Source organism: Crocuta crocuta, unplaced genomic scaffold (genome assembly GCF_008692635.1).
Source record: "Crocuta crocuta isolate KB4526 unplaced genomic scaffold, BGI_CrCroc_1.0 scaffold217, whole genome shotgun sequence".
NCBI lineage: Eukaryota > Metazoa > Chordata > Mammalia > Carnivora > Hyaenidae > Crocuta > Crocuta crocuta.
This window is the reverse complement of record NW_027532208.1, coordinates 5,084,500-5,109,781: the sequence shown is the minus strand read 5'-3', so window position 1 is coordinate 5,109,781 and position 25,282 is coordinate 5,084,500. Positions and strand designations below refer to the sequence as shown.

Below are 25,282 nucleotides of genomic sequence, written 5' to 3'. Positions count from 1 at the left end.
ACTACCCAAAGCTCAGTATACTGAAGGAATTTACATTCAAAGGCCCAGCTCTATCACTTAAGCCAGGTCACTCAACCTCTCCGAGTCTTAAATTTTTTTATTCATAAACTGGAGACAGTAAGGACTTACCCTGCTAACCCACGGCTTTGTGGGAAATTAAAACAACCTCTGGATAGAAAATTAACACTGAACTATAAAAAGCACTTGAGAGGGGCTTCCCTTGCTTAAATATATGCCTGATGCTGCTCAATCTACAAAACCAAAAAATAACAGTTTTATCAAACTCCCAGGCCATGTTCTCCAGAGTTCATAGAATTCTCCCTTTATGAATAACTATAGCTGAAGGCTTTGATGCAATCTCGGCTATCTAAAAAGGGAAAGGAAAAAAAAAGGAGAAGAATAAAAAGAGGCCCTAATTCCCCTAAACAAAACAGCTATTTGTGTTTAAAAGTAAATTTGGGCAACAGAGAAGCCATTTCTACACATTGGTGTGCAGAACCCACAGCACTAATAAGAATTAGGTGCTTGAAGAGGTAACGAGTATTACCCCTTTACGTGACATGTTTCTTGTACACAGCAAGCGCTTGTTATCTAACCAAAGATCACTCTGATGACTCAAGAATTTCAAAGCTAGCTGTCTTCCTCCCTCTGGAACGATAAAAGTACCTGCCTATGGACCTGCTCCCTCATGGGCCACAGAAAGGAAAAGGCTCAGGGATTAAAGTAAAAATGACCAGCTGGCAAATCTGGGCTCAATTCCATTATTTTGGTCATCCACGACACGAGCAGTGGGGGCGGATGGAAGCGGGCAGGCGGGTGAGCCGGCACGGGACAGGCTGCTCCCTCCGCACCGCCATTCCAGCACAGCTGCACAGCTGCGCCTCTCCGTCCTCGGAGCAAGTGCCGCAGTGGAAGGCAACAGGGCTACTGCTGGAAAAAAACAGAACTGCTCCCATGCCGTTGGATCTTCCATCAGAAGTCCTCTCGGGTCTCAATCTGGTCAGATGCTAGAATCACCTGAGGAATGGTTTTAAAACATCAATGTCCCGGTGCCACAGGAGAGCAACTGTGGAATATCTGGAATGGTGACCCCGGCACTGGGATCCTTTAAAAGCTCCCTAAGTGATTCTAAAGTGATTCCAGAGTGGAGAACCACTTGTTTCAGGTCCTTCTGTCTCAGAGAGATTTCTCTTAAGTCAGCAGATGGCAGTGATCCATTTAACAGAGGAGGTCTGACACCTAAAGGAAAGGTGGCCTTGTTCAGATAGGTCACAAAAATTAACACTAAAAAGAGAACTGTCTATTTACTGGGTAAAGAGAGGAATTCCTTTCTAGAGTAGCCCAGCTAATCTGTGTCAGTAAACCTATTCCCTGAATTTAAGTTCCTATCCACACACAATCAGGGGTGGAAAGGAGGTACCAGAGTGTGGCAATTTTCTGCTTAAGGTTCAGCCTCACCAACCTTGTTTTTTAAACTAGTCATTTACAGTCTCATTTCACAATCTCCAAAACAGACTCAGCCTTCAACTGTCCTCCAAAGTGGGTCAGGAAATATACACCTACCCAAGAAGTTGCAAAGCTCAATTTCACCAGGAACTACCCCAAATTTACAAAGTTGAGCCACAGTGAGAACTACGGCCACTCGCAGTGCCAAATGTTTACATCCTGATCTGACTGCTCCCCTTCCTCGGCCTTATCAAAGTGAGGAGAAAGGTGAAGATGTTCAAAGAAAACACAGATGCTCATGTGGCTTGTCCAGCACAGAAGGTGCTCTGAACTGAGGTATTATGAAACTGATGGAGAGAGTACACAGTGGAACCCAACCAAGACCAGGAGAGAGAAATCGAGCACTGGGGTTCCCGTCTGTTCCCACAGAATTTCCCACAACAAATGACCTTTATAAAGGTACCAAGTCCCACAAACAATAATGAAGATTTATGATATAATTAAATGGCATATTTATTAATTATATTATTCATTAACACTCAAGAAGCACTGTATAAGTAAATCTTACAATAGCTCTGTGAGGTGGGTAGTATTATCTCTATTGTACAGATGAAAAAACTGAGGCAGAGAGAGGTAAGGTGTCAGAATCACACAGGTCGGATTTGAAATCAGGCTGTCTGTTCAGAATACATCGTTCTCAACTCCTCTGAAGACAACCTAGGAGAATCCCTTCAATACCCTTCGTGCCCATTTCTCTGTCACTGTTCATTTGGAACACATAATTTTCCCTGCGTGACTGAGACCCTCCTGCCTTTTTCCCCATACAGCAACCATAAATTCCTCCAGTATTTAACAAGTACAGTTTGCATCATGATACAGTTTTGCGTGAGGTGAGTGAGCATGAACTGAAGTGATCCCAATGTAATAAGGGAAACCTGTTGATACCTGGCCTGGCACAGCAATACTAGCTTGATGTGTGAGTTCCCCCTAATAAAAACTGCAGTCACCAGTTAAGAACACAAACCAGTAAAGGAAGATTTGCACTAAAAGCAGCAGCAATCTACTAATTTGCTGAGAGACTATGCTGCTATAGGACACACGTTCAAGCACCTTTCCATCGCTGCTGCAGACACAAGGTTCAACAAATGGGCTCCTCTCTAGGGCTCCTCAGCTAAATTCCCCCTGCATCCCTGAGAGTCTACACTGAGTGAAGTTCAGATTCAGTGGGGCTTGCAGCCTAATCCCACAGCAAACCAACTACTACCTAACACATTTCCTGGTGTAACCTGACACCCAACACTGGGTCTCCACCGCTGCTACTTCGGGGAGGGGGGCAAGGCAGATACAGCAGCACTGCACCTGAGAAGGTGTGAGTGAGAAGCAGCAGCGGAGGACAGCTGCTGAAAACGAGATCCGGGTGTGGAGAAAGGATGATGGTTCTGCTCATCTCCTAGCACTGCTAAGTACCAATATGCTTGCCAGGAGGGGGAGCGAAGAAACAAACAGCTTAGACTAAACAACTCAAAATCCTGGTTTATCTATAGTCCCTAGGATTCCATTTTGGACTTATTTTTGTTCTTTGCATAATGTGGGGACCTTGGCAGGAAGTGAGCTCAAGTAATCAACAGGACCCTGTAAAGTTAAAAATCGCAACCTTCACACCAATGCACAACAGGAGTAGAAGCCATGTGTAGGTGTTCAAGGGACCAGGATTCACAGAACTGCCTCGGCAAATGTGGGACCAAAGACTCTATTCTCAACTTTGGCTTTCAGATAACTGGTCAACAGAGAAAACAGCACAGACCCTGTGTCCATGTTTGGGTGGGACAAGATTCTAGGTGTCCTGTGCTGACGCTCTTTAAGATACAGTTCCACCAAAGGAACTTTAATTTTATTCTATGCTGTTGTTTCCCTTTCTCTTAAGGCCTCCTCCTGGCCTTCAAGACTTCTGCCACAATCAACGGTTGCCCAATTCTAAACAAAATGTATCATTCTCTTTGCAAAGTTTAGCATCTAGAGTGGAAAAGGCACAGGCTTTTCAGGCAGACAAATCTTAAATTTGCCACCTCCTCACCACAAAGCCTCTGGACCTTCTGCAAAAATCAATTTCCGAATCATTAAAATGGTAACAGTTAAGATCTACCAATGGCAGTGGTAAGGAGTTTATTAAACCATCTATGGAAGACATAGCCTGATGGGTGGTCCCCATTTCTTCCCTCCCGCTTTCAACCACCATGACTCCTTCTGCTGCTCACACCACCATTTTTCTAGAACTGCACTAGTTCAAAGCCTTGTCATCTCTCATTTTTACAATGAGAATAGCCTCCTAGCTTATCTACCTCCCTGCAGTCACTGATGCCCCTCTAATTAGATTCTTGAAATAGAACTCTAATCGTGTCACTTCTTTGTGTAGTAAAACTCAGTGGCTCCTTTCTGCCTTTAAAGAGAAACAAAAACTTATGAGGCTTAAATTTATATTTCCTCACATCCCCACTCCTCTGGATCCAACCCCAAGGGAGATCCCAGATCCCTCTCTCCAGGATACACAACACACTTTACAAATCTTGAGCCCTTTTCCTGTGTAGGCAGCTCATCCTTTCTTACACACAGTTATCCCTCTTTTTCATGAGAGCCACGGGCCTCCCACTTTTAAAGCAGTGGCCTTAGGCAAATAAAATCCTCCTCTTGAGATCCTCACTTTATGAAGCCTCTCCAGGTACAAGATCCCTGGCCCCAATTAACTGCACCCCTGCCAGAGGTGATAAAAGAGATGAACTCACACTAGAATTCAACTTGTGAGGAACATTTTTTTCTTCTTCACAAAACTGCCTGAGTTCTGTACTTTATTTTACATTTATTTTTCTTGGCTAGAGTTTGTGAGCTCGTGTTCTCCCTATACTTAGCTAAGCTCTTTGAAGGAACAGATGCTCACCACCACATGTGCACTCATTTATGCTGCTCTCTCGCTTTCCTGTTCAGTCCTCAAAACCTGGCTGCGCACTCCCTCTCCCCAGAGTATTACCTTGATGACCCCTGCTCCCTCCCTCCTCTGACCCCTTTCCCAGGTAAGTGACAGTTCAGTTCAGCATCCTGTGATACCTTATTCTTCCCGTTCCTGTGCCCTGCAAGCAAGCAGCCCATAACTTCATGTGCCCTGTTTACTCCTTTGTTTCCCTAGAAGTGCTCAACCTAAAGCAAAGGTTCTCAAACTTCAGCAGTATTCTGAGACCACCCCTGAGAATCTGCAATTCTAACAAGTTCCCAGAGGATGTTATGCAACTGACCGGGGACCATACCTGCAGAACCACTGACCTACACCTCCCTCGCCCCGGCTGGATGGAAGGCACTTTGGGGCCTGGAGCACATGCTTCTTTCATGTTTCACAAAGCTAAGCACAGAGTAGGTGTCTGATAAAAATCACTACCGACTAACTGATTGCCTTTGTATCTCATTCCCTCATGCCACTGTGATACGGCTTCTCCTCTCCACCCACAAGCAAGGAGTGCCACTGTAGAAACAGATCTGAACCAACCTTGTGCTAATCTTACTTCCCAGCAATGCCATCTGATTGGAGTATACGAAAGCACACCTCATAAACTCCATGAAATGTAGCAGCAATTAACCTCATGGGACAAGAAACTACATCTTAGGTGGAATAGTCTCCTTTGATAAATATGAGGCCTATCCACCTCAAGACTGGCTCATAGTTTAGTTATAACAGAGCTAGTTCACTTCTAATAAAGCTCTCTACAGATGCCATTTCTTGAGAACCTACCCCCCCTCCCCCATATGCCTGCTACCCACTGTGTGGACCATGAACAACTTATCAGGCAGTGCAGCATACCCGCCAGGTCACACGGATCCAGCTGTCTCCTTTAGGAACAATTAAGTAACAGCATCAGGGGGAGATAACTGTTGACACAGTGCACAGAATTTCCTGAGGAAATGACTAAGACTAAAGGGGCACTGAAGATGGAAGGCATCTACCTGTGTCTGTGTGTCACTGAATCACACCTTCTCATTCAAGTCACTGAACCTGAACCTTGAGACCATTTCTCTAGCTCATTTCCTTGAGTCTGTTTGGAAATGGGAAGAAAGGGTGAGAAGGTGCTATCAATGTCAAGAAAGGTTCCTTAATTTGGATCAAAACCTTCATTTCTACTTAAAGAGGAAAACACATCATCAAGTAGTGATCATCACTACTTGGGTTTATTCAATGTGTTGCCCCACTAGCTTCCACTCAAAACTCATTTCCATTAAAAGCCACTTAATTAAGTACAAAAGGTACCCCTGATGTGTCCCACCATCAGTTTGCATGCTGGAACTCCAGCACAACCAAGCTCCCTGCCTCTGTACTTGGTAAGACCTGTCCCTGTGGGCAGATTGGTTGTTCCCAAGGAAAACTAAGGAGAGGGACACTTTTTCCCTACTCAGCAAAAATTCAGAATCTACTTACTAAACAATCAAATTTTACAAGGCACTGAAGTGATAACCACCAAGCAGAAAGCCCATGAGGCAATAAATATCTTATAAACACAAAGGTCACAGACCCAGGTGTTTATGAGCACAGACGATGTTTATGGCTATCCACTTGGCTGGAAATTTGCTCTCAAACTTACTCTCTCTTCTTTATCACCAGCTACATTATTACTATTCTCCAATTATTTTTGGAAAATCCAAAGTGAAGAGGACTATAAAAGAGCTTTATGAGACTGTTGAGCCAAATCAGTAAGCCAGAAACAAATCAATGCTTCGAAGAGTTCTGAATACAATTATAGGCAAACAATAGTCCAATGTGTCTGATAATCTCCCTCCAAACCATTATTGCATAGATTAAAAGATTATAGATATTCCTCTCTGCTCCTCAATATTAATAGTGATATAAAGCACATTTAATAAACCCAAACTGCCACAGCCCTAAGTGGGATTATAGGTCTGGTTCTTCATAAACTGACATGTACATGCAGACTCAGTTTAATAATATACAATCTTGGGTCAATCAAAATCTACCCTCACCAGCTCTCTATTTATTATCGCTTTTGCCACAACCGGCACCCAATCAGATGCTGTCCTGAAACTCTCTTGGCTGGCAGCTGCACAAAAATCTGCACAGCATCAGCATCACAAGTGACAGGTCTCCCCATCAATTACAACTCTGAGGGAGACGGCTTCGGCGGGGACGTAACCCCACAGTCACACACCACCTTAGTTTCTGACGGACCATCAGATCAGAAAGGAAGCTGTCATCAATGGAGAAAAGGAACCCAGCTCCTCATTAACCAGGGATTTCTTTCCTTTCCCTTTTTTTTTTTTTTCCAACATACATCAAGGAATAATCATGGGCCAACTCAACTCTGACAGCTCCGTATGTAAATGGCATTTAAATGCAGGCAAACAGCTCACAAACAAAGAGGCTGCGGAGAGGGTGCTGTGTACAGACCCACTCAGGCCTAGTGTCCACGCTGCAGGTCTTTCCAGGTTTTTAGCTCCCCCCAAATGACCAGAAGCATCACGATGAACACAAAGATGTTATTATGAGCTGTGTGTACCCTGCCGGGGTCCATAGCAGGCTTCCCTGTAGGAATGGAGGAGCATCTGCCCCCTGGACCAGCACCTCACAGTCCACCTCCCTCACGAGCCTCAAGGAATCCACTCACCTCTCATCTCCCGTGGCTCTCAAACGGAACACAGCACGCCGAAGCAATAGAATCTGCTTTGTACTGGAAAGTCCTCCAGTTGTTATATACAGGTCTGATTTCCCCAAATGACCACTAGGTTCCCTTAGCCAGACACATTCTATTTCTCCTTTCTTCCTCATACAGGTTGTACACTAAATCCCGGTAAGCCCTGGTACATGAAATACTGCCTTCAGCAAGGAATGAATAAAGTAGGATGTTATCCCTGGAGAGTAAAGCTCCTAGAGATCTGGGTTCTTGCCAATTAAAGTATAAATGTTCCTTCTTCTAAGCTTCCCCAGCATCCTTAGTATATACTTCAGTTCTCAACATCACACACAGTTGTTGATTTTCTGGTGTCATATTTGTTTCTCATATCAGAACCAGTGATTCTCAATAGCATAGCCACATCCTAGTTTGTCTCCCTAGTGACGACAGATCAAAGCCAATGGTGATGGTTATGGTGGTGGTGGTAATGGTGGTGGTGGTAATGGTGGTGGTGGTAAAGAAGAGAAGGAAGAGGAGGAGGCATGACAAACATTTACTGAGTGTTTACAATGTACAAAGCACTTCACAACAGCCTTACTTTTTAGAAAGGTTCTACTACTACTACTACTACTACTACCATTTAATTGATGAGGGAACTGAGACTCCAGGTTACCTGAGGTCACAAAGGGGTCTGCCTTCAAAGCCCATGTCAACCAAGGATCTCCTGAACAGATGAGAAACGACACACTTTGAATGTGAAAATGACTGCAGTATGAAGAAGCGGTGGATTTGGAGTAAGATTCCTGGCCTAGAACCTTGGCTCTGTCACTTACTGGATAGGACACCACAGCTGATTCATAACCTCTTTGGCCTTCATTTTCTTTATCTACAAAATGAATGGGGCTAATAAAACCTATCTTGTAATTCTGATGTGAAAAGCAAATACTAGTGAAAGCTCTTGGTAAATTGTAAAGCACTCTACAATTATCGGTCGACTCGGTCAAAAGTGAGCTCTTTATAAAGATCCAAGATTAGTGCCACATGACTTCTGACAGTAGAGAGAATGGAGCAGAAGGGCCCAGCTGGCAGCAGCTGGAAGTGTCGTGCACCAGAGCCTAAGAGCACACCAACAACATGGAGAAGCTACTTGCGTGAAGTTGACCTTCATTTCCAGCACTCAGTCTACACAACTCAAGTTTCAGTTCTATCCTCACCAAAAAATCTGGTCTTAGCCAGAATAACTGAGTTTACCAGTTAAAGCAAAGTACTAACCCCAAACTGGTTTAATCTACTAATATTCTTCTAATGTGTCTGTGGGCACAGGGGCAGAATGTGAGTAGATGTTTTAATTTCCAGTAGCTGATGGAATAATCTAAATTCTACTAAAATTAGTGGGATTAAATGAATATATGTAAAGTACCCATCTATTCCTAAAACATAGATGACTAAAAAATGTTTCCTTCCTCCCTCTGAATGATCACCAGGAAATAAAAAGCTTTGAGATGCCAGAACGATCTGCAACACTGGTCTCCCGAGGAGAAAGCTCACCTCCACAGTTATCAGCTTCGCTCAGAAACTGACAGCGCTCCACACTCAAACCCAGGCATCATTACTAGCCTTTGTAGTGCCTGGATTTCAGAGGCAAAAGGCTTGGCCCGTTTTTTCACTAGGAAACTGTGCAGCAGATAGCGTGACCTCTCTTGGCTGGTTTCAGACGGACAGTACCCAAGCCCAAACACAAATTACTGCCTCCCACAGGAAGTCATTTACTGATAGGGGCCTCTTAGAGTAAACAGTGTAAAAAATAGGAATGGCTCTGTTGTCTTTCACCATTTATACATAGAACATATGCACAGCTGAAATGTGGAGGTCATTATGCCAAGTTCCACTTAAGTATTAAAAAAAAAAAAAGACTGTAAAGAAGTCTGGAGAAGATGAGAAACAGAGCAGAGCATTTCCTACAACACATTAAAAACTTCTTGTCTTGACCTTGTTTCTTTCCAGTGAAAAGATCTATCACCCAAAGATGACTTTCAGATTGGTGCTTCAAATACATTCATCCTTTGAACTTGACACCTTTCACCCTTATCGAACTCTCTCAATGGTGCATTATCATGTCCATAGGAGAAAACTCCCCCAATTTCAGTAAAAATAGGTATGTTAGACTATGTGCAAGATGCAGGGTAAAAGGCAACAGATCTACTCCCTTTCACAAAACATCTATTTTCTATCTACAGAGGAAGGCAAATCATCTCTACAGATGTGACACAGAAGACTTTGATGCCTTATCACATCTTGGCATATCACTTGATTATTTTATAAGATGGCAGCTTAAAACCATGTCACAAGACTAGTTGTAAATGTCTTTATGGCAAAGCAGCGTAATTTGCAACTGAGGTATCACTGTTTAAAAAAATAAATTTTAACTGAAAAATAATTGGCTTCTCTCTCCATCTCCAAAAAGGGACCTAGCTCAATAAAAGAATGCCTATTATTCTTGAAGAAAGGAACTGCTGCCTTTCATTAAGATGCCATGAATGCTTTTCCTGTTGGCCACAACACTGTCACAGGCGGCACATTCCTGGCAGACCCTGCAGCATAAAGAGGGCAGCCCCTCCTCTGCACCACCAGCCCCCAGACATCTCCAGAGTACATACATGCTCCACTCCCCCCATGCCGCCGTGCACACACTGTGCACACACGAAGTTCCTGCAGATCTTTCCAAGTGCCAATTGAGCCCCCAAGTGCACATTCGCTGTGCAGGCAGAAAGCAGGGCTGTAGGTGACAAAGGGAACACGGTCCCTATTCTGTGGAGTCCTATTCAGTACACCGGGCTGGAGAGGCTCCAGACTGTGCGGGACTCTCTGCCTCAGAGGCCCTCACCCGGGTGGCCTGGCTGGGAGCTGGCCCCTCACCGGGACAGCGGGAGTGCTCCACACAATGGGCTCACGTCACGCAGACACCCTGCCAGCCACACACTCTCTTTCCTCTCCGGCCTAGCCCAACCCTGTCCACAAAGCGCTCTTGTGAATACAGCTTCCATCCTTTGCTGACAATCTATTTTCTTTCCCTCCCTTTCTCATTCCAAACTGCCTGAGCAGAGACCCAGAAGTAGCTGGTGGGGGCAGGAGCATCAGTATTTTCTATAAGGAACTTAGGAAAACAAATGACGTGGTTCAGCGTCTCACAACATTTGTATAGTATTTACAAGGTAGACCAGTGGGGCTTCAAATATACGGTGCCAAGAAAATGTTAAAGCAACAAAAAGTACGACTCCCGAAAACTGCAGAATCTTTAAACCAGAAATTTACAATGGGTTTTTCTTGGCAAGGAGAGCCTCAATGGAATAATGGTGAAATTGTACTTACTCTGAGGATGTAAATGGAAATACCACACTTGCTGGCACAGCCTGAAGTCTCAATTGCCTGGACTCAATTGCCATTTTCATAAATGCAGTCCCTGTTGAACCACAAGCAGGACTGTGAACCGCCCCGAGCCCAGCTGCTGACTTGTCCCTTTTTCTGTTTACCAAAATCCCTATGTGCCCACAGAGCTGCCCCAGCTGACACCTTGAGTTTCAGTAGTGTCTATGTCTGACGATTAAACGCAGGAAGGCCTGGACATTTATTCAGGTCTAGCAGATGTCAAGCACAAGGCTAGGTGCTTTAAATATATTCACAGCTACTTACAGGTACATGAGAATTACGTGCCAGAGTCAAACCATTTTTAGACACTCCCCTTGCCCCATATAACATGCCTCCACACCTGGAAAGCAGAATACATAAGAACAAGTAATTAGGAAGCCTCTAACGTTCTCCTGACACAATGCCAGGTCCCTTATAAACATTATCTGACTTACTCTTCATAATAATCACACATAGGAGGCATAATCTGATTTATCTCGTAGGGAAAGGTAAATTTTCCCAAGGTGGAACATCCCACCAAATGGAGAAAGACAGGCCAAGCTAGCCTGACCTGACATCTGACGCCTGAGCCACCGGTCCCTCTAGACCACTCTCCCTCCAAGTCGGCTAGACTCGCTCACCAATGCTTTCGCATGCTTTCTAATGATGTCCTACATGTGTGCCATATGCCAGCCATTGTTCTAGCATCAGACACACAGGTGAACAGCACCTCCCCCAAAAAGGTGACATATAGCAGGGACTGAATGAAGTGAGGGCATGAGCCACATGTACACCTGGGAATGTTCCAACAGAATGTTCCAAGCTAAGAGAACAATAATGCAAATGCTCTGAGAAGGAGAACACTTGGCTTGGTTTAAGAACAGCAAGCAAGATCGAGGGTCAGAGAGGATTAGTGGAGGGGACAGCAGGAGATGAGGTGGGAGGCTCCAGGCCGTGCAGTATCGTGGAGGCCAGGTAACCACATCTCTGAACTGCATTCTTAGTGAAACAGAAGACTAGCTGAAGGACTCTGAATTGAGGAGGGATACGATCTGAAGTACATTTTAAAAGGGCCACTCTGACTGCTTGAGGAACACTCTGCAGAGATCAGCTGGGAGGCCACAGAGGCAATCCAGGTGACAGATGATGTCAGCGGAGCTGAGGAGAAGTGTCTGGGCTCTGTTTAGGCTGCCTTCAGCCCTCACTGGCTGACAAAATCATTCCTACCCTACCCTCAAAAAAACCAGAATCCAGGAACATAGAGTTAAAAAGAACCAAGGAGTGAGACAGGCATCCGTAATTGAAATCCAGTTGAAAGTTCGAGCCCACAGAAATAGACTCACTGATGAATTCCTTGGGCCATTGGAGATCCAGCACTTAGAAAAATATGAAATGTTTAGGCAAAGCATGGCAGATGGATAAATCTTACAGCACCGCCTTCCAGGGGACCCTCTCTGTCTTCCAGGTCCTCTCACCATCTTGGGCAACCCTAATACCCAAATTTGTCACGTAGTTCAATCCGTACAGCATTAGGTCTGGAAAGAGCTGAGAGGAATCTGTGTATCTGTGCTGAATAAAAAAATGGAGCCCCCTTCTCCCACCTTGCCAAGTGCAAGAAGTGTTTTTAAGCCTAATACCACTTGTTCTATGCCGGTGTGTTTGGTTTTGTTTTGGTTTGTTGTTTTGTTTTTCCTTCCAGAAAGACCTTAATTATTATGCTGGAGGGTTGGGGAAAGATGGCTTTTATGTGGTTTTTATCTCCCAAACACAGTATTGTCATGGGTTTATTTATTTGTGTTTTTACAGTAACACGATGCTCTCCTGTAATTGAGACTATTATGGAGAGGACTGGCATGTGTTTTCCACAAGATTAAAGGCAATTTCTGTTTTCAAAGCCAGTACTGCTTCTTGGAAAACTTTCCTATGCTAAACTAAATCCACTAAGCCAAAATTCTACATTCACCTGGTCTGCATTACAGCATTGCAAACAGGACTAGGAGAGACCATTTCATTCATGCATTGATTCAAGCAGTATTCAAACAGTATTTGCTAAACCCCTACTGCACCAGGCGCTGTGGGGGTGGGAAAATACAGCACAAAATAAAACAACAGTCTTTGCCCTCCAGGGGCTCTGAATCCAGAGGAGAAAACACATAGAAATGACTATGCTACAAGGCAGACTGTGATAAAAGGTATAATAGAAGTAAAACAACATACTTTGGGAGAACCAGGAACCAAGGATTGATCCCACCTGGTGGGGAGGGGCGGTTTTGGGAAAGGCTATAATGTGAGTAAGGACCTTCAAGTCCCATGGGCTTGGGAAAGGTATTAAGAGCAGGCACAGCAGGACCACGGGCACAGGAGACAGAAAAGGTAAGGCAGTAAGTAACTGAAAATCACCTGAAGGGCTTTGAGTCTAGGTAGGGGTAGCTTAGAGGTAATGGGGTACAAATAAGATCAGAAAGGGTAAGGTTTGGAGCCAGTCTGTGGTGGCCCCTCCTTGAATGAAGACTTTGAATTTGGATAAAGAGGACACTAGGGAACCATTTGAGGCACCCAAGTAAGAAAACACAGGGCTGTTACGTGTCAATTACATGCCAGACACATGCTAGGTATCCACAGGGGCCTCTTACACTGCACAGTGATGCAAGAGGGTGGCCAAAACGAGCCCCAGACCACAGATGGGAAAACTGGGTATTAGGTCAAGTTTTAATCTGTTCTAGATTTCAATCCATTCTTCCCAAACCCATGAGTCCATGCTTAAATGAGTCCATGCTTAAATATTCTTCCCATGAGGCCCGTAAGATTTCTTTTATGAAAATAACGCACAGTATGGAGAATAGTGTGGAGTGAAAACACTGGCCAGAGAACTACTTGAGCTATTCTCAAATAAGAGATGCAGATGGTATGAGGGAAAGATGAAACATGCTTCCAGAATGTGCAACTCTAACCTCTGAGCCCCCTCCATCTCTAGCGGGTATATGTATACTTCAGCATCAATTATATGTAAATATAAAAATCTTGCTTTAAAAGATGTTTTTTAAACATGCTCTGAGTTATGGGATTGACAGCATAATACTGTCACCTTATTTCACAGTATGCTGTCTAGTCCTCAGAAAGTTAACCTAGATTAACTCTAGACAAACCTATTTTACAAGGAAACTAACAGAGGCTCAGAAGTGGTGACTTACCCAAGGTCAGGTTGTCATTTTTTTCCGCATCTCAGACCACTGCCATTTTTCCCTGCCCCCACCCAAGGAAGGATGCTATTAGTCATGTTCTAATACAGGAAAGCTGAAAGGCAAACACAAAACCTTTTTAAATATAACCCCCACCTTCCTCCTCTAGGTCTCGCAAAACTCTTCTTCACCTTCATCAATGCCACTCTTACCACAAATCAGACTCTGAGTGACAGCTGCTTGTGATCAGTCCTCTCAGAGACTGGGGCTCAGGGAGGAAAGAATCTCTCCTTTACTCATCAGCTACTAGGTGCCAGGGGCTTTCCATACAACATTAATAACTATAACAGTAACAGCTCTTTAGTCTTAATTATGGGCCAGGCACTGCACTAAGCATTTTATATCTTATCACAGTTAATCGCCACAAGAATCATGTGAGGCTAGTGGTTTCTTTTTGCAGATAAGGAAACTGAGGCTTGGGAAATGTCCAGTAATTTGCCCAAGATGACACAATTAGCAAGTCCTAGAACTGAGGCTTGAATAAAAGCCTACTGGGTTCTGATGCCAGTGCCACTCTCAGCCACTCTTTCGTGGCATCAGAGTCAGGCCGTATGGGGAATGTCTGAAGCAGCAGCAGTGGGGAAGCAGAGTCAGGTAGGGGTCACATTATGATTTACCCCTTCCATCATGCTAGGGAGTGCAGACTTTATCTGGATGCTGATCATGAGCCTGAGCATTTTAAGTAGGTCAGTGGCCTGGTTAAGTTTGTATATTTTAGGAAAATCCACTCTGTTTTCAATGTACAGAATTGATTTTATTGGGGCAGGGGCAAGCCTGAAGACAGACGGAGAGAGGAGTAGGAGGCTCGGCATTACTCTAAGAAACAGCTGATGAGGGTAGTGTGAACCAGCGTGCCTCCTAGGTGTTCAATAAATATTTGTTAATTGCGGTATTGATTGGTTACAAGCAGAACAATCTGCTGTACCTATTGGGGCATGTCAGCTCTATCATATGGCTGTTCCAGTGTGTGATCACAGACTCTGGGTGCAATGTTCTCTCACACTGAAAAGGCCTCTATTACAGCCAGTGTTGTGTTACTTCCTCTCTGGGGTTTCCATCCCCTAATTGTGTGCTTCTGCTAATTGAGGAATTTCTGATGAAATGTGAGACCCAGGCTGTGAGCATCTGTATTTATCTGCCTTCTCTCTTTGGGGCAAGGAGGGAAGTAGGTAGGTAGTTGGTGCCTTGAGCTGAAGAGGAGTTACATACTTCCATGATGTGCATCCTCCACTCTGAAATAACCAACTGCATTCCTTGGAATCAAGGATTCTAAGGATTAAGAGCTAATGTTGATGAGAAAGCAAGAGTGCTGGCTCTGATGGAGAAGGGGGTCTGACTGCCCAGCAAGGAGTGATGTCCAGTCAGAGGGGTTCCAAAGCCCCAACTGTTCTTTGCAAGCTACTGGTTTCCTATCCCTCATCTCTCCTAACAGAAAGCATGCAGCTATAGAAGCCAATAAGCTAAACAGGATCATCAGACATTGCCCAGCTCACCCTTGATCTGGAGACAAAAACCTCAGGATATCCTTTCACCTTGCCCTGCCAGCCATGTACTTAATTTCTCCCTAACTGTGAACTTAAGTTCCATGTTTGACTACCTATATAACTGAGGCCTAACTATCTAGCTGCTCAGACTCCATAGGCTAAATTAGAGCTCACGTGGCCAGATGAGCACCAACAGCTAAGGCGCCGACCAGACAAAGTAAAATCTATGGAAATCATTTACTGTATTTTCTAGGTAGCACCTGATTTAGTGCCTAAGCATCAACCTTAAATATTTAGAATACTAAATAAGTGAAATGCAGTTCTGGCTTCTTAAATAAACCGGGAGAGTGCATTACAGTATTCATTTACTTCCAGATTGAATCATTCAGCAAATATCACCTGAACACCCAGTGATTCTCTATTTTAAGTGTGCATAGAAATTATCTGGGGGAATGTGTTAAAAATGCAAATTACCATGTGCAGAGAGTCTGACTTAGTAGCTATGGAGTCAGGCCTAATATGGTGATTAGAATACGTCCACAAATCCTTTAATTCTCCTCCTTTCCATGGTGGAGACTAATTCTCCTCCCCTTGAGTGCATGCTGTTCTTAGTGACTCACATCTGATTAATAGAATGTGGCAGACATGACAGTTTCGACTTGCAAGATTAGGTCATTTGTCTCTCTTTTGAATCATTCACTCTGGGGAAACCAGAGGTCATGTCAAGAAGTCCCTTTGGAAGTCCATGTGGTGAGAAACCAAGGCCTCCTGACAAAAGACAAGTGTGAGTGCCATCTTGGAAGTGGCTTCTACAGCCCTCGTCAACCGTTCACATGACAGCAAGCCCAGCCAACACCTTTACTGCAATCTCGTAAGAGAACCGGAGCTAGAATCTCCCAGGAGTTTAACCCACAGGAACTAGGAGATAATTAGCAAATGTTTGCTGTTTTAAGCTGAGACATTTGAGGGTAATTTGTTACATAGCCATACGTAACGAATATACCTAGAAATCAGCATTTTAAATCTTAATCTTTGTGATTTACAGCCAAAAAAAAAAGGACCCAGAGCGACAGAATCCAGATGTTCCAATTTCATTTGATCTTTGTTAAAAGGAAAAAAATAACCAAACATAAAATAGATGTTCATCTTATTTGAGTTCACTAGACTGAGGACTCACGTCATTTCCATGGTACCCCTATGCAGCCACTACCCCATTTAAGCTTTATGGAGACAACATTAAGTCCATGAAACTAAACATTATAAGAACAAGCTGGTCCATCACTTATTATAAGTATTTTAAATTTCCAGCTAAACTTTACACTCAGTGGTATAATAATATTGCATGGTAAAGATTTCCTGATTTTAAATGCAAAATTTAATTTTACATTCAGTATATTACACAATAAATATGTTTTTAAATGCAAAATTTAATTTTAAATGCAAAATTTCCTGATTTGAAGTACGACAAGAGTAGTTCTTTAAGGAAGAACAGAGATTTCTCATCCAGGGACCAAATATGATGAAGGGTCTGATAAACAGGGACATCTACTGTAGTAAAAATCTAACCTGTGCTAATTCTTTAACCTAGAATCCTAGGAAAGCAAAGGCCTATGGATGATTTCAGCAGAGTATGATAATTAAAGGCAAGGGCTCTGAGATGAAAATGCTTGGCTTTAAATCCCATTTACTAGCCCTGTGACCTCCAGCAGATTGCTTAACCACTCTCTCTGTGCCTCAATTTCCTCAACTATTTTTTTTAATAGTTCATGGTGGGGGGGGTTTGTTTTTTCTGAGAGAGAGAGACAGACAGACAGACAGACAGCGTGAGCAGGGGAGGGTCAGAGAGAGAGACACACACAAAGAATGCAAAGCAGGTTCCAGGCTCTGAGCTGTCAGCACAGAGCCCGACACGGGGCTCGAACCTATGAACCGTGAGATCATGACCTGAGCCAAAGTTGGATGCTCAACTGACAGAACCACCCAGGCGCCCCTAGTTTCCTCAACTATTAAATGAAGACAACAAACCTAGCTCATAAGAATGTGTAATGAGATACAATTCGACACATGAAAAGCCCTGAGAACAGTTAACTCATACATGGAAGCACTCAATAAATACATGCTATTATTACATTCCATTTCAATATCATCTCCTAAATCTTTGAATGGCTACCCTAAGAAGAAGCAAAAGTTTTGATTTTGTCCTTTCTGGTCTTTCTTCTGTGGCTCTGAAGCTGGTGAAAGACTTTGATGGGATTCAGTCAGAAAAGAGAAAAGTAATCTGTCCCGGCTGTTGAAATGCTATCATCCAATATTAACTCAGCGCTCACTGGGGGCATCACATCAACATTTCCTCAGGGAAGTAAGACTTGGCTCTGCTTCCTACACTTGTCCCAGGAGGAGAGAGTTCATTGCTCCTGCAATTTTTAGGATGACTCCCAACTTGAGGTGAACTAATCTATGTTGCTTGATTCCTTCTCTACATAGGTTTGTAAACCTTGCAAAAGAATTTTCATTTTCTCTGTGTCTTTTTCATGGCCTCTTCCCCTACATATGGTCTGGTCCACACATTGTTCGGTGTTCTCTTAGAGCCGTACTCTATAGTCTTGCACCATCCTGTTGTGAGCATTTACCTCAGAATATGAAGTGTCTCTCACTTTCTGCCCCTCACCTGCTTGTGCTCGCTGGCTCTTTCTCTCAAAATAAATACACTTTTTGAAAAATGCCAACATTGAGCAAAACACTTGTACAAACAAAGTTGTTGAGTTTTGAAAGTTTTGCTATGTAACCTCACTGTATCTGTAGGTTTATCTACCTGTTAGCAAGGCTGCTATGTAAGTCTCCACAGGGCCCAGGCCTGAGGCTATGAACACTGCATATTGGGACACAGTCAGTCCACCGTGACGTCTGCTCTCTGCATCTGACAATCAACTGCAGCAAAAAAGAGTTCAAGGGAGACATTAATGTCCTCCTTCATATAAAAATGGAAAGATCAGGGATGCCTGGGTAGCTCAGTCAGTTAAGCATCCAATTCTTGATTTTGGCTCAGGTCATGATCTCACAGTTCATGGGTTTGAGCCCCACATTGGGCTCTGTGCTGGCAGTGTAGAGTGTACTTGGAATTCTCTCTCTCCCTCTCTCTGCCTCTTCCCCTCTCACTCTCTCTCAAAATAAATAAACTTAAATATATATATATATCAACTGCAGCAAGCTCATAGACTAAACAGAAAGCAACTCCTGTCTGTGCACCAATTCTTTTCTTTTTTAATGTTTGTTTATTTTTGAGAGAGAGTGTGTGAGCGAGGGCACAAGCTGGGGAGAGGCAGACAAAAAGGGAGACAGAGGATCCAAAGTAGCCTCCATGTTCTCAGCACAGAGGCTGATGTGGAACTGGAACTCATGAGACATGAGATCATGACCTAAGCCTAAGCCAGATGCTTAATCAACTGTACCACCCGGGTGCCCCATGTGCAGTGATTCTTAAACCTGAGTCTGCATCAGAATCATGGGAAGGCTTACAAAGTCGAAGGCTGCTGGCTTCCTCCCACCCCACCCCCAAAGATTTCTGATTCAGAAAGTCAAGATGTGGCCTTTAAATTTGCATTTTGAACACATTCCCATGTGAACAGGACATTGCTGGTCCGAGGGCCACACTTTGAGAACCATACATCTGTGATAAAGAGGTGGATGCCCAGAAATGCTACAACTTGAGATGTGAGCAATGTGATGACAAAATCTGCATGATTCGTGAAAACAACATGGGTCTGTTACTACCCATGTAACTGTGAGCCCATGATGCTGTATTCTGGCTCTCAGCAAGAAAGAAAACTAATAGGTCAGGAGAATGATAAACCAAAGTCTGGGTTAATAAGTTTATATGATTTTATTCTTCATCAAAGGCACTATAGATCTATCAGAGCAACTCTTTAGTGACTCTTGGAGTGCAGGAACAAAGGTGACACCCCAAACCCACCCTACACTCAATATTCCAGAGCCACACGGGGAACCAAGTGAAATAATTCTCTGGCATGCTAAAGAGGTCAATAATGAGTTCTAATTCAGCATCAAGAGTACAGAAGTTTCACACAATGGAGACTGAAAGCTTGGACTCCCCATGGGGGACAGCTGCAACACCACTGCAGTTTGTGAAAATCCAACTAGAATAAACTACAGGGGTGTGCTCCATACATCAGCAACAGTCCCAACTTCTCCCCTCCTACTACCCTGCTTAGTATGGTATCACTGGAAAACAAAATTTAAAAAACTCTGAAAAATGTCAACAAGCCCCCAAGAGAAGAGTGTGTGCCACTGTGTTAGAGTCCTTCCCAAGCACACCTGTGAACTGTTCAGTTTAATTAGCTTACAGCTGGTACTGATTATGCATGGGAAGTCGGGGTAATTTTTTTATTACAACTCTTTAGGTTGGGGGTATCTGCATGCCTCAGTCAGTTAAACATATGGCTCTTGATCTCGGCCCAGGTCATGATCTCATGTTTCATGGGATCGAGCCCCGGGTGTGGCTCTGATAGTGCAGAGACTGCTTGTAATTCTTTCTCTCTGCCCCTCCCTAAGTTACACACATGTGCACTCATGTTCTTTCTCTCAAAATAAATAAATAAACTTAAAAAGTCTTTAGGTTGTATTTTCTGTAACTATCAAGAGCTAGAGGGACTTTTCCTTTGGTGGGCAAAGGAAACAGACATGGACCAGGATGGGGAAGTTTTCCAGAAAAGCAGAGTCATCATAAGGAAGCAAACCCAGTGAGCGGTGGTATACTGGTAGGGACCGGGGGCTCCCAGATGGCCCTCTTACAGTCACATGCACAACCTCCAGAGGGTGATCATATGTGACAAGTAGCAGCACTTATTCAAGTGTTATCCCCAACCGGTGCCATTCAGAGTAGACTGCCAAAGAGAAAACAGTACACGGTACATATATCAGCAGTTTATACGACAGGACAGTATTCCAAGCAAAGCAATTCCTAAGGACAGTCATGAAGTGTAGCCATTTATAATTCTGCTGAGACACAGATCTGATTACTGCCTGTTGTAGGAGGAGCAAGAAACTGCCCAGTCCTGCACACACAGCTGAACTTGGCTTTGTCGCTCGCTTTTATTAGGCAGGCATACAGGAACTGTCTTGGAGCAACTATCTGAGTGACCAGAAATGACCATCAAGGAAGAAAATGCCAATGAAAACTGAAAGGGTGATTAATTTACAATGTTTATGTCATGAACAGTCAACAGATGATTCTCTGAAGAACTGTCAATCTGCAGACAACCAGTATACAAAGATCCTTACATTAGACCATTTAAGAAATCACAAAGGATTTACCCATAAGTAACTACACTATTCCCTTGGGCCCTCCAGCAGCATACCCAGGCCAAGTCCCAAGGAGATCAGAACCCCAGATACAGACTATAATCCAGAAAAAGAGAGCACTAGAAAACTAAGATGTTGGCTCATTCACCCAGAAGAGACCAGCAGTGTGACCAGCAGCAATCACTTACGTATGCTATAGCATGCCCACTATGAGCCAGTACTGTAAGGTTCAGACAGAAAATGCAAGTTCCTCTCTAGTTGGAGAGATAAGACAGCTGCACAAAATAAGCAATATAAGATAAAATTTCATTAAGTAATGAAATGAGTTCACAGGCAATGTTACATGAGAACAGATAAGGAAACCATCATGGGGGACAGAAGTAGACAGAAAAGCCTTTCCATTATCAGCCAAAATAAGTTATCAGGTCCCCATGCAGGGGACAGGGGATAAGACCTGTATAAACTAAACAAGAAATATACCCTGCCCTCGAGGACTACAAGCACTGGGAGAGGTGCTTCCACCACTGACTAGAGTTTTAGAGGAAAAGTACAGATAACAGAGCACAAATTCTGACCCACAAAAGAGAAAAGAAAGGTTTCCATAGGGCCTTTTCCATCAAACTAACTTTGTAAGAAGACATAAATGCAATACCCTTAACATAAGTATTCAGGCTAAGGACTTAGCCAGAGCAAATGTCCAAAAACTGGAAACATTTACAGATTCTAATAAAACACAACACTTTGATCCCAACCTGCCGGTCTGGTTAGTGTAATAAATGTGAAGGATCATGAGTACATTCCAAAAGCCAGGCATGCATCCTACTTCATGGCCTCCACACCTCATATCTTGCAGATACCCACCCTGCTCACTTCTGCACCCCATGTCAGTCGGTTACTGAAGTGCTATCTTCTCAGTGCCTCCTTCCCTGGCCACTGAGTCTAAAATTATGCTCCCTATCACCTCCAACAGACACTCTGCAGTGCTTTCTAGGTGCCTTTGCCCTCTTTCATTTTCCTCCATGGCATCCACCAGCTTCTAATACTCTCCATATTTTACGCATTGGTCTTTCTTACTGACTGTCTCTACCACTAGAATGCATGTTCCCTCAGGTCAGATACTGTGTTTTTGTTCACTGTGGATCCTCAGCATCTAGAACACTGCCTGGCACATATCATACCAAAAAAAAAAAAAATAGTTAAGTGAATGAATGAATAAATGAACGAGAGCATGATGCATGTTTGAAATGACACCTCTGAGTTTTTTCAGACTGTATATAATGTAGTGAATACTTTGTTGCATAGCAATCTCATCAGTTTTATATATTTTATAGTATACAGGGAAGTCCATCAAGGTATTTTGCTTTATTCACAGAAGCTTTTTCCCAGCACTAGGCATCAACAGGCACAAAAAAGCTTTTGATCTCAAGTTCCATTTCTCTTCTGTTTATTTTTAATCACTCTTTCTCACAGAACCCACAGTTAACCCTAGCAATGTGAATGACCACCCCTGGAATTGCCAAGTACATCCTTGCCAATCACCCCATTAATTGGCATATATTGTTTTATTTGGTACCTAACTTTATTCAGTCAGGAAATGTTTACTGATAATCTAGCATGCCCCACACTTTATGCTTAGTGATGAGGAAACAGTGGTGTGCAGCATGACGGAATCCTTGTCCTGGTAAAGCAGACAACCTGGGGGATAATAATTAATATGTGAGGACCAAAAACAGGGATAAAAGTTATTCTACAGGAAGTGAGGAGACCACGAAAACACACAGCAGGGATGTCTATCCTCATTTAGAAAGAGTAAAACATATGTCACTTATACATATTTACCTAAAAGATAAGTGGGAATTAGCCAAGTAACAAGGTGAGGGGGCTGAAAGTACTCCAAACAGATGAAATATGAACAAATGAGAAGCCTCGGAAACAAAAACACAGCTCCATAGGAACAATTCAGGGAGGGGGAGCAGCAAGATCTGTTGGTGGCTGGAGGGCCAGTGACCCCATTAGGTGCGGCCTCCTGAATCACAATACTTGAATCAATTCATATCAAGAGCCTCTAAGCCCCAAGGCCTGTGCCAGCTGCTATCAGGAGAGCAGAGCTGCATCAAACTCTGCCAGAATTCCTGACCTCTGGCACATTCACTGCCAGAAAGACTGAAAGACTGGGAATTAAGGCTGGTGGGGAAGTGAGCATTTTCTAAAAATACCAAACCAGAATAAGCATCTGGGCAAAGGCAGCTGCACAGTCTCACCCCAGCGGTGTGCCCGATGCTAGGAAGACCTACCCAAACCTAAAGGTGGGATAAAACACCCAGAGGAGGGGTGGCTTTGGAATTCTACACTAGGAACAAATCTGGTGATCCCAGACAGAATTACGGCTTCCTCACTCCTAAGGGCTCACCTGCTCCCCTTGCTTTCCCTGCTGCTCTGATTTCTATTCATTTGGCCTCGGTCCAGCTGCTGAATCTTAATTATCACATTTTCTCAAATAGTCTGCACTCTCGCTACCTAGAGCTTTGAGTAGGAGCTTTCCTGAAGGTGATACAGGGACGATAACCCTGATACCCACAAGGGGACAGGGAGTGAACAGTTAGATGCAAACTTCCTGTTACCTGTTTATCTGGCTTACCCTGACGTACTTCACGGTTTCAGAGAGTACTTCACGGTTTCAGCTCAATAACCAGGATACTAAAATATCCTTTTAAACACATTTACAGATATATAAGCTATTAAAAATAGTAACTTTTAAATGCATTTTGGTAAAGGTCTAATTTTTTCATTATCTTTACATCTTTAATAATATTTAGATTCCTAATGAGAAAAAAAAAGAATGAGGCACAATAGCAAATATTTGGAGTTACAAATAAAAAAAAAAGCTCTCTCAAAAATCTTCAAATGCTGAGAAATTCCATATCTGATAATACAGTTTATAGCCCCTCTGGTTTAAGTCACATGGAAATTACCAATGTGATTTTTCCAAGCATTAACTGGATCTCTCTCAATTTAGTGGTGGCCCTTGAGCAATCTTTGACATGTCCAGGTACGAAGTCTCAAGCTCAAGTACCTACTAAGTACATGTAGTTCTCAAAACTAGCTGGGCCTCAGAGGCACAAGGAGAACTGGTTGAAAATGCAGATCCCCAGGTCCTAGAAGGACACATTCTCATTCAACTGGTCTGAGTTGAGGTTACAGAATTAGTATTTTTAACAAGTGCCACAGGATGTTCTAAAGCTAGCAGTCTAAGTTCTAAACCTGCCATGATCTGGGATCAATAGTCTTCAAAACAAGTTCACACTCCAGGGAAAGTATAAATTGATCCACTGAGGTACAGGGGGACATAATTAGATCTTCTGTTTTTAGTTATTTCTATCATCCTTATGTAATTTCATATATGTATGTATGTATATTTTATATATAAAACTTACATAAACATAATAACCTAATGTATCAGTACAGTATGTAAATATATTGGCAATGCATGATCACATTCATCTTACAAGAAGGAATACATAATAAAAAAAAAATCTGAAGGCCACAAGACCACTTCTGCCCAGAACTACCACAGAGTACTCCAGGGCCCCAGGGGAAATGGAAGGAAGGCACAGGAAACTAAAAGGGTAAGGTGTGGTGATTCGGCAATACAGTGTTTAAAAAGCACCCTAAAGGGAAAGGCAAATAATACAGTGAAAAAAGCCCAAATTATGCCCCAACTTTGGAGAAAGTCAACTGGGACATCATCTGTTTCACATGTAAAATGAATAAAGAGGTGAACCACATGCTCTCTTATGTCCCACCCCCCAGCATAAACACACCAGTGTTATGAAACACTGATGAAGAGATACCCTGTGTGCAGCAAAGGTGGAAAGCATGCTGGACCTCACAAATTTGAAACAGGGCAACAAAATCTAGAAAATGCCTGTCATGCAGGCATTGAGCCCATCACTAGAATTATAAAACATTACAGCTGCAATAGCTTCAGGGCCCCCACATTTCACAGATAGGACAAATGGCTCAAAGTGAAGACTGGTTCTGTCCAAGGAGCCCTCAGGCAACTACCGGCAAAGCCAAATCTCCCGATCCCCAGAGCATAACCCTGCCACTATACCAGTCTCCTTCCTTTCTAAAATAAAGATTCTTCTTAAGATGCCAGAGGCCTAGCTTTCTGAAGATAAAAAATAAGGTCCATTCATTGTTCTCAAATATGATTTATGTTTGTAACCTTTAGAAAGAGTGAAAAAAATGTTCTGGGATTTGTTTTGCCTCCTTCTGTTTCTTTTTTTAAAACTTGAGGAGCTGGTGAAGACAAACCTTATACTGTAGAAAAGAAAATTTAAGAGCTTCTTAAATAAGGAAGCCTAGTAGCAATCACACTGTGATTATCAGTGAGGCTGCCAAGAGCCCATTTAAGAGCTGAGGTCTTCTGGAATACCACAAATCCCCAGCTGCCTCAAAGTACAGGCACTTCCTTTATCTCTGCAAGACTCTGGAGACAGGCAAGGTCAGTCTTCCTTCCTGCTTTGCTGCATATCTAAAACTCTCTTTAGTGTGAATTTAAAAGGACAAAAAAGAAAAGAAAGAGCTTCATAGTTCTGCTGAGGGAACCACTACTCTCTTACCAGCCAAGGAATGCTGAGTGGGCCACAAAGGTCCAGGGTCAAATTCAGGATTTGCACCTAATCTCTGGAAGAAAGCAGCTCCTTAGATCTATGGAGTCTGA

General features: G+C 43.2%; 1 protein-coding gene across 1 annotated transcript in view; it reads right to left on the bottom strand.

Annotated features, from left to right (window-relative positions):
• The window catches only part of AUTS2 (activator of transcription and developmental regulator AUTS2), a 1,129,625-nt gene that overhangs the window by 922,955 nt on the left and 181,388 nt on the right, over positions 1-25,282 (bottom strand). The gene's annotated exons all lie outside the window — the stretch shown is intronic.